This window comes from Castor canadensis, chromosome 2 (genome assembly GCF_047511655.1).
Source record: "Castor canadensis chromosome 2, mCasCan1.hap1v2, whole genome shotgun sequence".
Taxonomy (NCBI): Eukaryota; Metazoa; Chordata; class Mammalia; order Rodentia; family Castoridae; genus Castor; species Castor canadensis.
The window spans coordinates 34,990,005-35,004,122 of NC_133387.1; the positions used below are offsets into that span (position 1 = coordinate 34,990,005).

The 14,118-nt window shown below is 33.2% G+C and overlaps 1 long non-coding RNA gene across 3 annotated transcripts in view; it reads right to left on the reverse strand.

Moving 5' to 3' along the window:
* Positions 1-6,160: 6,160 nt before the first annotated feature.
* Positions 6,161-14,118, reverse strand: part of LOC141420025 (uncharacterized) — a 211,840-nt gene continuing 203,882 nt past the window's right edge. For all 3 annotated transcript variants that reach the window (XR_012444748.1, XR_012444742.1, XR_012444736.1), the window contains 2 exons: positions 12,641-12,750; positions 6,161-9,931 (listed from right to left, as the gene is read on the reverse strand). This is a non-coding gene — a long non-coding RNA (uncharacterized lncRNA). The remainder of the gene's footprint in view (positions 9,932-12,640; positions 12,751-14,118) is intronic.

A 14,118-nucleotide genomic window follows, 5' to 3' on the forward strand; every position in this document is an offset into this window, starting at 1 on the left:
GCAAAGTGATGAAGAGAAGTATTTTGTCTACTTCTTCAACACCTGTGTGGCCACCTGGCTTCAGTAGAGTGAGGACCACAGAGACCATGATGCCAGTTTAGTGTCCGTGGTGTCTGCATGATTGACAGAATCTATGGAACCCTTGGCAGAGACACTATTTGGTTTGTCAGTAGCAGTAATAACAGAATAGAGATGCCACTTGTCTTATTCTGTTTTGCATTGCTCGAACAGAATACCTGAGATTAGATACTTTATAAAGGTGTTTAGTTGGCTCATGGTTTCAGCAGGTGAAATGTCCAAATAGTTTCGCATCAGTGTTCTGATGAAGACTCCCAGACTGCACCTCAACATGGTAGAGAAGCAGAAAGGAAACTAGCTGTATTCAAAGAGGCATGTATGTGAACGTGGAGGTAAGAGACTGACTTTAAAGGTGCCTGGCTCACTCATTCATCACAAACCACTCTTGCAAGGACTAATCCAGTCTTGGGAGACTTGACCCATTTTGGAGAGACAGCATTGATCTATCCATGACAGGGAGGACCCACATGACTTAGAGACATTCCACTGGACTCCACCTCTTAAGGTTCCATCACTGAAACACTACTAGAGTGGAAACCAGCCTTCCATCACATGAACCTTTGGGGTAAATCACACCAGAACCATGGGACTAGCCCTAAATGCTCTCACAGGAAAGAGAGCATTACATGGGGATGGGGCCTGTGTGACATAACCCCTGGCACTGTGAAATTTTGTGGATAAAATTTTATATCAGCAGATTGTGGTAAGAACTAGCAGAACACTAATTATGAATATCAATTAATTCATGTTTAGAATGTACCAAATTACATGTGACTTTTCAAGTTGTTTTGCTGCAGAAGTTTTAATCTTATAAATTTTACAATTTACACATGATTACATAAAAATACACTTTAAGACATTTTTCAGTAACTCAAATCTTGCCATGAGTTGACAGTCAATATTGTATTTAATAGCAACTTTTAAATTTAAGAAAGAATATAATTATAAATATTAAATATCATTCATTTTATTTATATATGATATATGAGACAGATGAGTGAGAAAGAGAGAAACTTTAAGGAATTAGATTGCACACTTATAGGGACTAGACTATCAGAAATCTATAGGGCAGGCTGGGACCTAAAACTGTTAAGAGCCAGTTTACTCTAGAGTTCTAAAGTCATCAGTCCATCTAACAGACTGGAAACTCATATAATATTTCTGTTTCAGTCATGAGCTAGCGTTCCATCTTCTCCAGGGAACCTCAGACTTTGCTATGAAAACCTTTGACCAATTATTTGGTGCTCACCTACTTTATGAGGGTAATCTAACCTAATGTCAACTGATTTTAAATGTTAACTGTATTTAGAAAATACCTTCACGACAACATAAACTGGTTTTTTACTGAACAATTTATCACTATAGCCTGCCTACTGGCACATAAAATTAATAATAACACATATCTAAAATCCATATCTGTCTTATAATTGATTGCATCTTGTAATATAAGTTGGCCAATGGCACTCTTGAATAAATTGTCATTGAGACTGCATATACAAATAACAAATGTCCTATCATAAAATTTTCAAAACGGATATTAATGCCCTGAAAAAATTCTGGAGAAAAATAGCTCAAATGATCCACATTTTTATGAATACCAATAGGGAGACACAATGTTTAGATATTGTAACATCCGTCAAGGTAATAGTTCAAAGTAGGATTACTCTAACTCTGGTGACTTGCAAAGCCAGCATAAAAAGCAACATTGTTTGTAGTCTTTCATAAATTTTTTCGAAAAGTTGTCAAAGTTAACTCTTCCAGTGGCATGGAAAGTATTTGGCTGGAATAAGAGATATTAGTAGCTAAGAATTCTAAAATAATTCAGAAGAAACCAATTCCTGTTGTTTTCTTTTTGTATATCTAGAATAATAATACACTTTATAACTCTGCATCATTTAATGCAAGATATTAATATTTTTCAAGATTTATGAAATAAATTTTATAAATTATTCTTAACATTTTTCCAACTGACGTGGTACATGAAATTATGATATATTTTAGAGTATAAAATGAGCGTGTCTCATAAGGACAAGTACTTACTTAAAATATGATGCCATGTTTTGTACATTGAAGTCAAGACTTTGTCTACTTTATAAGAGTAGTAACTTCTCTCTTCATATATCAAGCTAATGTTAAGAAGTCTGATCATACAGCTTAATACAAAAGTGCACTGTGCTGGGAAAAACAGCCAAGTTATTTTAAGTACATTTTGAAAAGTCAATTTTATGTTTTATGTAAAAATTACTTATATACTACATAGAAGTCTCTGTCAATAATTCTCAGGTATTTAGGTGAAAAAAGAAAACAAAGCATTTTAGAAGGTGGCAGGTATAAATTGGTTAGTAATGTGGAATTTGCTTCTAAAAACTTAAAGTGCTTTTAATATCGCATGTGGATAACGTGGCCTGAAAAATACATACTTCCATTATATTTTAAGAGAATGCAAAGAATCCATCAGAAGTGTTAGAAAATTAGTCAAGGCAGTTTGCAAGACAATACAAAGCTCATATTTTTTATAGCAATTGATGTTGCTGGTTTTTAGACTTCGCATATTCTTATCCTTTTTGTTTTACTTCATTTTGATTTAATTGTGGTCAGAGCACTGAGTATGAGATCAACCCTCATAACAAATGTTTAAGAGTTCAATACACCATTGTTGAGGATCAGTGCAATGCTATCCTGCAGATCTGTACAGCTCACTCATCATGCTTGACTTCTTTGTGCCCTGTTCTGTTTTGCATTTTGGTCCAAATTGGCAAAGCATAAATCACCTTATATTTTAAGTGTTATTACTTAGGGATTGAAAATCCATTTAATTTTGGTGACTTATCAGAAGAAAATATTTGTATAAACACTATAATCCAATGAAAAATGAAGCTAGAACATAGGAAAAATGGAATAAAACAGGCTTTATATAAATATAGGGTGAGAATATGAAATATTTGAGATAGATGATTAGAATTTAACTATAAATTAAATAAAAATAAAAAAGCAATATTATGATGAGAATTTAATAATATCCTAGAACAAAACATATAACTAAGAGTCCAACTTTATCGTTTAAGTTTATCATCATTTGAAAAAACACACAATGGAAGAAAAAGTTTAAAATGTATCATTTGCCTTAAAAAACCTTGAACACCTTAAATTTCCAAACTAAAGGACAAGTGTTTCAAATGAGGAAAACAAAGATAATTCACAAATATGCTGTGAATAAGAATTGACAAAATTACTATATATTAAAAATTCAAAAAAATGCCATGATATATACAACCAAATAAATTTAAAATAGCAATATTAATATCTGATACTGAACACTGAAAGCTAAAACAGGTTTTGCCTATGTAAGAATTGATATATACATAAAGGATACATAGATTAAAAGTAGACACATAATAGATATTAAATGAAAGTTGCTAAAAAAGCTAGTGTTTTTCGTTTACAATCTATAGCTAAAAATTAAATCCGTAAGCAATAACCAATTACAAACACTGCCAAACTCTATTCATAAAAGTTTCTTAAATTAATCATTTTGAGAAAATATGAAACAAAATAGTTGAAAGATATTTAATAAAAATCCATGAAACTCTATCAAAGGATTCAAAGTAATGCAGACAATAGAAAGAAATACAATAGAGACAGAATGTTCACATCCAGGAATAGTCTGTATATTATAAAGACTTCAATTCTCCCTCTATCATATAAATTCACTGAAAGTCGATCAAAATCTGCCAAAGAACTTTCCTAATTGGCAAATTAGAAAACATTCTGAACTTAAAACATGAGATAAATATTGATTAATATATGAGATCATTCTGCAGAAGACAAAGAGGCAAATGAAACAATAATTAATACTGAGATAATTGTCTATTAATTTGGCAAAAAAATTATTGTAGATCCTATCTTTACTCCTTGACTTAATCTGTTTTGTTTGCTAGAACAAAATACCATACAGGGGATGGTTTAAAGAGCAAAAATTTATTTTCTCAGATTTCTAATGTTTATAAGTCCAAGATCAAGGTTCTAGTATGGTTAGGTAGGGTTCTGGTGATGGCATTCTTACCAGTTTGCCTACAGCAATCCTCCCTGTGTGCTCACATGGCCTATCTTCAGTGTATGCACATGGGGATAAAGATAACCCTCACTGCTCCTTATAAAGACACAAATCACATTGAATTAAGATACTCATCCTTGGGACTTGATTTAACCTTAATCTTCTCCTAAAATCCTTATCTTCAAATATTCTCACATAGAGCTTCAGTATTTGGGGTCCATTGTATACCTATATAAAAACAAGTGTCATGTATAATTATAAATCTATATATAAACAAAGAAAAACTATGAAAAATGATACAATAATAATTTTACAACCCAGTAGTTTTCTACCTATCCCTCCATTTAACATTTATCAGAAAATGTTAAAGAGTATTTAAACAGTGTATTTGACAGAGCAATTTACTTTCTTTTCCTTCAATGGAATAGAAAATTCTCAGAGATACATGAATGCAAGGGATTGATTTTATTTCCAATCAATTAATATGGAGAGCCCAGTCAACAGATGATATCTGAATAAGGGTATTAGTATGATGATATCTCAAAAAATTGTATCTCCAGTGAGGATTTCTCTCCTGAATTTTTCCAACTGAATGTGAGCTTTATTAACATTCATAACATTTTATTCATAACATCTTTTATTTTCCCTAATTTTCAGAGCACATGTTCCACTAATTCTGATAATACTAACAGTTATGGAATGTGAGCACATATAACAGTTCAAGTGTTATTGGAATAGTTTGGCCACTTCTATTTTTACCTGAGGTCTGTAAAGATTAGAAATGATTAATTGGGTGAAAAGTGCATGTGATTATTGTGATCTTTCACTTTTCTAATGACAGAATTAAGTTTAGTGCTAACATATTCAGTAAAGAGAAAAAACATTAATCAAGATGGCCAGGACAAATAATCTTGTTGATAAACCCTAGATAGTCATTTATTTTCACATTTAAAGGACTGTCATGTTTGCTGCAATATCCCTTTAGTATGACACATGAATACAACAGATATATATTCAGGAAGAAAGGGGAAAAAAAAACAAAGAAGATAAAGAACTCCTTGAAAGAGGTTTGTTGTAAAGAAGGCTATAGACATAGGTTGGTAGCTGAAGGACAATAGGAGATTCAAGACTCTTATTTTTAACATGACATATAATTATAAGGATTATCCAAATGAAAAGGAGATGATACTGTAGATACATTAGGAGACCAATTAATAGATTATATTTGAACAGACTTATCTATACACTGATTTCTCAGTGGTAGTAACTACAACAATTCATTTCATGTGCTGGGTTTTAGTTTACTTCTTCATAGTACTATTGTGGTTCAGGATTTAGGAATATAGGTAAAGATGTAATAAAATGCTATGTGCCTGTGCCTTACTCTTGAAGTTGTTTTAAATCATTCATTATGATAAATTGCTGGGCAAGATTACATATGCAGTCAGAGGTCATGAGGATTATGACTCAAGTATTACATAATGTTTTAAAAGAAAATGGCAATTTATAGAACTAAAAATATAAGTAAGCACTACACTTTTGGTTTTATTTTGTCTATTTTAAGGCTAAGTGCATAGAATCTCAAATATATTTGAACATCACCCACTAAGCTTGTCCTCAACTCAGTTTTCCACCAGCATACTCAACATCTCCATTCAGAGGTCTAATAGACACTTGAAAAACTAACCTTGTCTAGTCTACAGTCTCTTAACTGCACTCTACCTTGCTCACACTTGACTCCTCTGACAAAAAATGATAGGATGTCCTCTAAAATATGTCAGATTGTGTATGGATTCTGTTACAAATCCACATTAACTTTCAAATTTATTCTCAAATAGTGATCTAAGAAAGATTATTTCATTAAGAAAATGTATTCATACCATTGAAGTAGCAAAACTTTTGTTAAACAAGATTTATTAAAGACATAAGAGAATGTGTTACATATTTGAATGCATCTATATTTAAAAACTTGTATGAAATAAAATTAATTTAAGGCAGCCAACAAAATCAGAAAATATACTTTCCCATATAATAAATATCAAAGTAATAATTCATGCACATTGATAAAAAAGAAAATCTCAACAGAAAAAATAGTGAAGATAAATTCACAGATTATTAAATATAAATATCTAATAGATAAAGGCAAATACAACTGCATCAATGGGATAAAAACCAGTGCATCAGATACCATTTTCACAGATGAAAGAGAAAGATTTTAATGTCTGATAATACTGAATATCAGTGAAAGGACAGCAAAATAGTAGGTGGGGCTTCAAATCTGAAACATTTTAGGACAATTTGAAATATTTTCAATCAAATGTAATTCAGCAATTTCATTTTTGGAGAACCACATCAGACAAAGGGATACATATAGGATGATGTAACTGTGAAATTTGCAAATAAATAAATGATTTTAATAGGAATAAAACTAAATAAGTTATTTTGGATTATAAAATGAAATATTATTTAGTAGTTTAAAAGCTTGAGGAGAATAATATGTACTAATGTCTCTGTCCTATCAAGCAATATTATTGAAATGGAAAAACAATCAGAGCAATACGTATAGCATGATAAACATGCTTACCCTATGCATACATATACACACAGTTGGTTGTGTACATATTCATATCCACATATAACACAACAATGCATATATTTTCTATGACCTCACATATGGATATGGAAACAAAGATACAATTCTGGGAAAAAAATCCCAAACTAATAGATTTATACAAAATAATCTGTATTGGCAAATAATAAGTTACTATAATAACAAACATACTATTTTTTTTGAAATTGTACTCTAAGTGTATAAATTTCTCTTTCTTTAAAAATAAATTGAAAGAAAATGGGAAAATATTCAGTGTAATAATTCATGTTCTTAAATGAAAAATTTATGATAATATGTGACATCTGGTTTTTAATAAATTGTTATGAAACATTCATTTAAAATGGGCATATCTTTCAACTTTAATCCTTTAGGTAACAAAATATCAAAAGCTAAGTTTTATTGTTTTAGATTAGATATTACAATTTGCAAGTATTTTTAAAGGCACCTCATAATGCATATCTGTAAGTACAAGGGGACCATGAAGCTGCACTGAAAAAATAATTCAAAGTGAGAATCGTTTGGAGGCTACATGCATAAATATTGTCACATACCTATATCATCAATATGAATTTAGACTATATTGCTTTTATTTTTGTTTGTGTGAGTATTGGAGTGTGTATGTGTCTGTTCCAGAAATAACTAACAATAGTAAATGTAAATGAAGTAATGAAGCAATATTTTCATTTCCAATGAATGAAATCACTAAGGATAATAGAGTATCAGACCACAACTTAACCTATTTTGGTTGACATGACCAGTAAAAAACCAACTTGGATAGAATTTTTTTTTTGCAGTATTGGGGTTTGAACTAAAGGCTGTATCTTCAGCAACCCCACCAGCCCTTTTTTTTTGATGGGTTTTTTTGACACCGGGTTTCATCAACTATTTGCTGGTGCTGGCTTCAAACTGCAATCCTCCTGATCTCTGCTTCCTGAGTAGCAAGGATTCCAGGTGTGCACAACCAATGCTTGGCCAGTATTTTTTTAAATTGAAACACTTAACTATGATAAGAGAATCTCATGCCTTTCAGATTTCTGAAGAAAATTTAAGGTGGATCTAGAGAAAGACTCCTGTGGATGTCAGCCAAGGCAAATCAGTACAAGAAGAAAAGCAAACATGGAAAGAGAACCATGGCAAGGTTAGGAGCTGAGTTGTCCCACAGGGATATGTGCAAAGTGATAACTCCATAAGGTGGGAGTGATTCTTTTCCTTTGGACTTTTAGCATTCACTTTTAAGTCTCATTTATCACATTTTTAGTCATCACATTTTGAGAACTTCAGTAAAAATTATTGGTGAACATAGTTCTCTCTGTTGATATTGTTTGGGGAAAATGAAAGATGGATTAATAAAGGTAAATAAGGCTGCCTGTACATCATTCTGTCTTTGAGTTCTAAGTAATTTCAGCAATGTCATAGGAAGGGCAATTAGCAGAGAACTGCCGTGACTTGACAAAGTTTCCAGAGAAATGTTAAGAACAGTAGATGAGGCAAGAAGAAATATTTACAAGTGATAATTTAAGAAGGGGCATAGGGCAACCTCATTTCCCAAAATATGATAGAAAAGTTATAGGAATGGAAATTTGGTTTACATAACATTACAATACAATATTAACCCCCAAAACACCCATTTGTTTTTAATCACCAGATTTACCATAAATACCATGAAATTCCTATAATTAGCTTTCTGTTTGCATTAGAGAGTTCTCTAAAATGGAACATTATTTTGAACAGGTTGGAAAGAGAAGGAACTTCTTGACTTTTTTATTTAGATCTAGTGAAAACCACAGGATTTAAATGATGTACACACTATAGAGAGGCAAATTAGAAAAAAAAAACATTAAATGAAGATATTTTTATATGTCACATTATACAAAATTAGTATTTGTTAAAGTTATGTGGATTAGTGGAAAAAACTAAGAACTTTTAGCAATTTCTACAGTTCCTGAGAGTTTAAAATTCTAGTCTTAACTGTACATGGTTTAAAATTTTTCTTAGAATTATAAAGTTTTACCAAACTCACTGTGAAATGTTACAGAGACAACTGTACTATTTCTGTTATATTTTTACCTGTTCAAAGAAATCTTTAAAACTATTTTGGGTTGGCACCTGTGGCCTGTGAATCTGGCATAATTCTTTTAGATAGCAGTCGTGCCACCCTGACAGATGGGCCTGACTGGAGCCATGTTAATGGGCAAGAGTGCCCATCAATTTTAATTAAAGTGTGCAGATTTTATGAAATGGTAGTCATGCTGAATTTTTCCTGCCTAATTTTAGTATTCTCACAGAAAATTTTGTCCTACTTTTTCTCCTTCCAGTTCTCCATTTGCACAACTTATCTGTGTGCAAACACTGGGTATTTCATGCTGCCTCCAATCTTTATGTCCCTTAGATATTCTTCTTTTTTATTTTTCCTTCACTTCCTTCTGTATCATGAGCTTACTCTGTACAGACGATTCGACACTTTCTGTCCTTTATCATTTCCGCAGTTTCTTTTTTGTTATTGTTCTTTGTTTTTGAGACAGGGTCTCATTCACCATGTCCTCAAGCTGCCCTGGAACTTGCGGTCCTCCTGCCTTAGACTTCTGAGTGCTAAGATTACAGCAGTGCACCATCAACATGGCTTTCCATTGGTTCATCTTGTTAACCTTCCTAGTCAAGGCACTGCCATTTCTTACTTTCTAAATGTGTCTGTGCAGTCTCTTCTTAACATGTCAGCCAGTGCCTTTCATTTAAATGAAATAGCTGGGACCATGCCACCCATCTGTTGAAACGTCTCTGAAGTCTTCTAGCATCTTTCACGGTGAGAGCCAAATTACCTTAAAAAAGCAATTAAAGCCCAATATGATCTGAAATTTCTCTCTTATATATCTTAGTCTTCCTTTTCTTTTATTTTCGTTCTTTTTAACTAAATTAGTTGCATGCAACTCAACTTTCTTGCAAATTCCTTCCAGAGGACTTTCAGACTACACAGAGTAAAATTAACAAAAGAAACATAATAGCAAAATTGGTACGTGATAAATTACACAATGGTGTGAAGAACTGAAATTTCTTAAAATGATATGATTTTATAGCAATACCTAAGACCATTTGGCAATTCATACAGGTCCTAAGAGATTGAAACAAGAAGTGGAGTGGAAATTACATGGACTGAAATGCTCTTCTCCAGACATCAGCACCAGGTGTTCCCTCTGCAAATGTAAACAGACAGATGTAGAAAGATAAATACATGTGTCTATATGTATATGCATGCATTAGTACACATACATACATTTCCTAACCTTGATGAAAAATCCTAAAAACAATAACACTCATGTAGCAATGACCACACCTAGCACCATAATCTTACTGAATTTAATTTTCTAATAAATAAGACAAAACTTCTTAGAGATTTTAGATCTGGATTTGTTTGAGGTCTATAATCTGCATACAAGGGAGAACATGTGATTTTTGGCCTTCTGAACCTGACTAACTCAACTTAAGATGATGTTCTCCAGTTCCATCAATTTACCTGAGAATGACAAAATTTCATTTTTTCTTTGTGGCTGAATAAAACTCCATTGTGTATAATCCATTTGTTGGTAGTGGGACATCCTGTCTGTTTCCATAGCTTAGCTATTGTGAATAGTGCTGCAACAAACATGGCTGTGCAGGTGCCTTTGTAGTCACCTGAGTCACATTCCTTCAGGTATGTCTTTAAGAGTGGTATTGGTGGATCTTATGGCAGATCTATTTCTAGTTTTTAAGAAACTTTTCCATAGAAGTTGTACTAGTTTACATTCCTACCAGCAGTGTATGAGGGTTCCTTTTTCCCCTTCTCCTTGCCAACATTTGTTGGTGGTGGTGTTCTTGATGGTAGCTATTCTAACAGGAGTGAGGTAGAATCTTAGTGTGGTTGTACTTTGCATTTCTTTTATGGCCAAGGATGGTGAGCATTTTTTCATGTGTTTCTTAGCCATTTGGACTTCTTCCTTTGAAAAAGTTCTGTTCACTTCAGTTGCCCACTTCTTTATTGGATCTTTGATTTGGTGGGAGTTTGGTTTTTAAAGCTCCCTGTAGATTCTGATTATCAGTCTCTTGTCTGATATATAGCTAACAAAGATTTTCAGTCATTCTGTGGTTGGTCTCTCCAGTTTGGAGACCATTTCTTTTGCTGTGCAGAAGCTCTTTAATTTCATGTCTTCCCATTTGTCAATCCTTTCTCTGAGTTGCTGAGCCACTTGTGTTACGCTGGGAAAGTCATTGCCTATGCCTATTCCTTCCAGTGTATTCCTTGCTGTTTCCTGTACAGCAGTATTTCAGATCTGATATTAAGATCCTTAATTCACTTTGAGTTGATACTTGTATGGATCTAGTTTCAGTTTTCTGCAGGCAGATATTCAGTTTTCCCAGCAACATTTGTTGAAGAGGCTGTCTTTTCTCCATCATATGTTTTTGGTGCCTTTGTCAAAAATTAGGTGGACATAGCTACATGAATTCATATCTGGATCCTCTATTCTGTTCCACTGGTCTTCATACCTGTTTTTGTGCCAGTACCATGTTTTTTTTATTGGTATGACTCTGTACTGTAGTTTGAAGTCGGGTATTGTGATACCTCCCTCATTGCTCTTTTTGCCGGGTATTGCCTTGGCTATACATGGTCTTTTGTGTTTCCAAATGAACTGTAGGGCTGATTTTTCAATCTCTGTGATGAATGTCATTGGGATTTTGATGGGAATTGTGTTGAACATGTAGATTGCTTTTGGTAGTACAGCCATTTTTACTATGTTAATTCTGCCAATCTACGAGCATGGGAGATAGTTCCATCTTCTGTAATCTTCAATTTCTTTCTTCAGTGGTTTGTAGTTTTCCTTATAGAGCTCATTTACATCCTTTGTTAAGGTTATTCCTAGGTACTTGATTTTTTTGAGACTGTTGTAAATGGAATTGTTTTCCTATATTCTTTCTCAATCTGTTCATTGTCAATGTATAGAAAGGCTACTGATTTTTGTAAGTTGACTTTATATCCTACTACTTTGCTGAAGCTGTTTACTTTGCTGAAACTCTTCGCTGCTGAGCTGCTTAAGTTCTACAGAGGAAGTCCTTGCCTATGCTTATTGCATTCCCTACTCTTTCCTGTACTAGCTTCAAGTTTTAAGGTCTATTATTAGACATGGGTCACACTAAGGGAAGACTGCACATGGGAGAGAGAGGGCAAGGGAAAAAAACCCAAAAACTTGAATGTGGTTGATGTACTCACTATAGAAGACAAATACAGTAATCTTAAACTGGCCAAGGCCACTATGGGAAGGGGACTAGGGAGGAGTGAAGAGGACTGGTAGAGATGAACCAATCTGGGCTGTAACATACATATGCATGGAAACGACACAAGGAATCTCTCTGTATAGCTATCTTTACCTCAAACTAGCAAAAATGCCAGGTTTTTCATATCTTTTATGTTTTTTCTTCTACAAAATCAGAAAACAAGAGGGTGGAACAGGTTCTGTCCAGAGGTGGGAAGGGATGGGTGGTTTGTTGACACCTGGAGTGGGGGGTAATAGGGAAAGGGGTAGGAGGATAATTATGGTGCAAATAATGTATACATATGCATGTAAATGCAAAAATGATACCTGTTAAAACTGTTCAGGATCGAAGGAAGCAGGGGTGAATGAGAGCAGTGGAGGGGGTGACATCAAGTATGATATATTTGATACATTGTAAGAACCTTTGTAAATGCTACAATGTACCCCACTCTCTTATTATAAGACCACTAATGCTATCTTGAAGGCCCCACACGTATAACTTCATCTGCTCCTAAAGTTCTCCCAAAGGCCTCACCTCCAAATACCACCCACATATAAATTTAGGAATTACATTTATGACACATGAACTTTTAAAAGACACATCAAACTGAGGCATACCTCTAGTGGTAAATGATGAGCTATCAGGAACTGCCTTACTTGATAATATGACAAAAGCATATCACCACTGCTCTATTCATCCTCAAAATTCATTATTCCAGTCCAAAACTCTGAAAGCATAAAACAAACCCAAATTGAGGATCACAGTTAAAAATATTTGGTCAGTAGTTTTACTGAGTACAAAGTTCTAAAAAAAACCGATAAAGTAAGAAATTGACTCCAGCAGACTCAAGAGACACCATGATCAAATGCCACATAGTTTTCATAAATGTACCATTGTTTTATAAGATTCTAGCTTTGAAGGAATCTCTATTAAACACATAGAACGATTGTGTACTTTCTTTAAAACTTTTTTATAAATTTAAAATTATTTTTTAAAATACTAAAAATCTATCTGGAATCAGAGCACTATTTTCAATTTTTGATTTATTAAAAATCATGATTTTTATTTAAGGATCTTTAGGTGAATGGTTTATTCATAACTTTGCATATACTCATGTTTCATAAAACAAAAAACAGTTTTAGAAAAAACCTTCACTGTTGTAGGCTTCTGTTTGTTCACAGGACAGATTTACCTACTCAGACCCTTTTATTGTCCTTTCCTTTCTTTCCTGTATTAGTCAGTGTCATATTAAAGTTGGACTAGCACATTTCCTTGATCAGTTCTTCATTGATGAGCTCTCATGAGAGAGTAGGCGTCAGAATTATTGTCTTCCTCCTAATTACTGGTATGATTTTAAGCTTGATGTATTCTTTGGTAAAATGAGGGAGCCAATGAGATTAGTTGTTTCATATTATTTTAGCCAGTGAGATATTTATTCAAAGAATATATTCCTCCTTCCTCAAAACCCTTAAGAATAACATATTTTGAAAGATTTGAAATTCTTGAGGTAGCTATTATTTTGAAAATACATCGTGCTCTTCATTAAGACTGTGAATTTGAGGTATCTCTTGTCCTAACACCATTTTGCAATGAACATTTACTGTTTAATCATGTTTTATATATCTTAATTCCCCTGTACTCTGAAGCAATTAGCAGTTACTTTTCTCAGAATTGTGTGTAAGGACAAAATGACCCAGTCCAAAGTACATTTCCAGTGCAATTTTACCGAATGCCCTGGAACACTTTGTTAAAACCACACATGGTTTAATCATTTTTTTCCACACAAATGAATGCTCTCTCTTTTTTATGTGTGAACTTTATTTCTTCAAGCCTTCTTAGTCCTTAAACACAGATACGCTTTTAATTACACAGCCTTAGAGTCTTTACTTGCTATGAAACTCTTCTGTGTCTCATTTTTCATTTGTGTTTACATATACTTATTTCATAATAAAATTTTAATTCCCTGAGGTCAAAAATTTTGTAATATTTAATTTTGTGTCCTTACTAGTATCCTGAACCCTTTGGTACCTAGTGCATCTTCTGCTACTACATACAGCACATGGTGCCTACACATTTATTTTAAAAGAAACAGTTA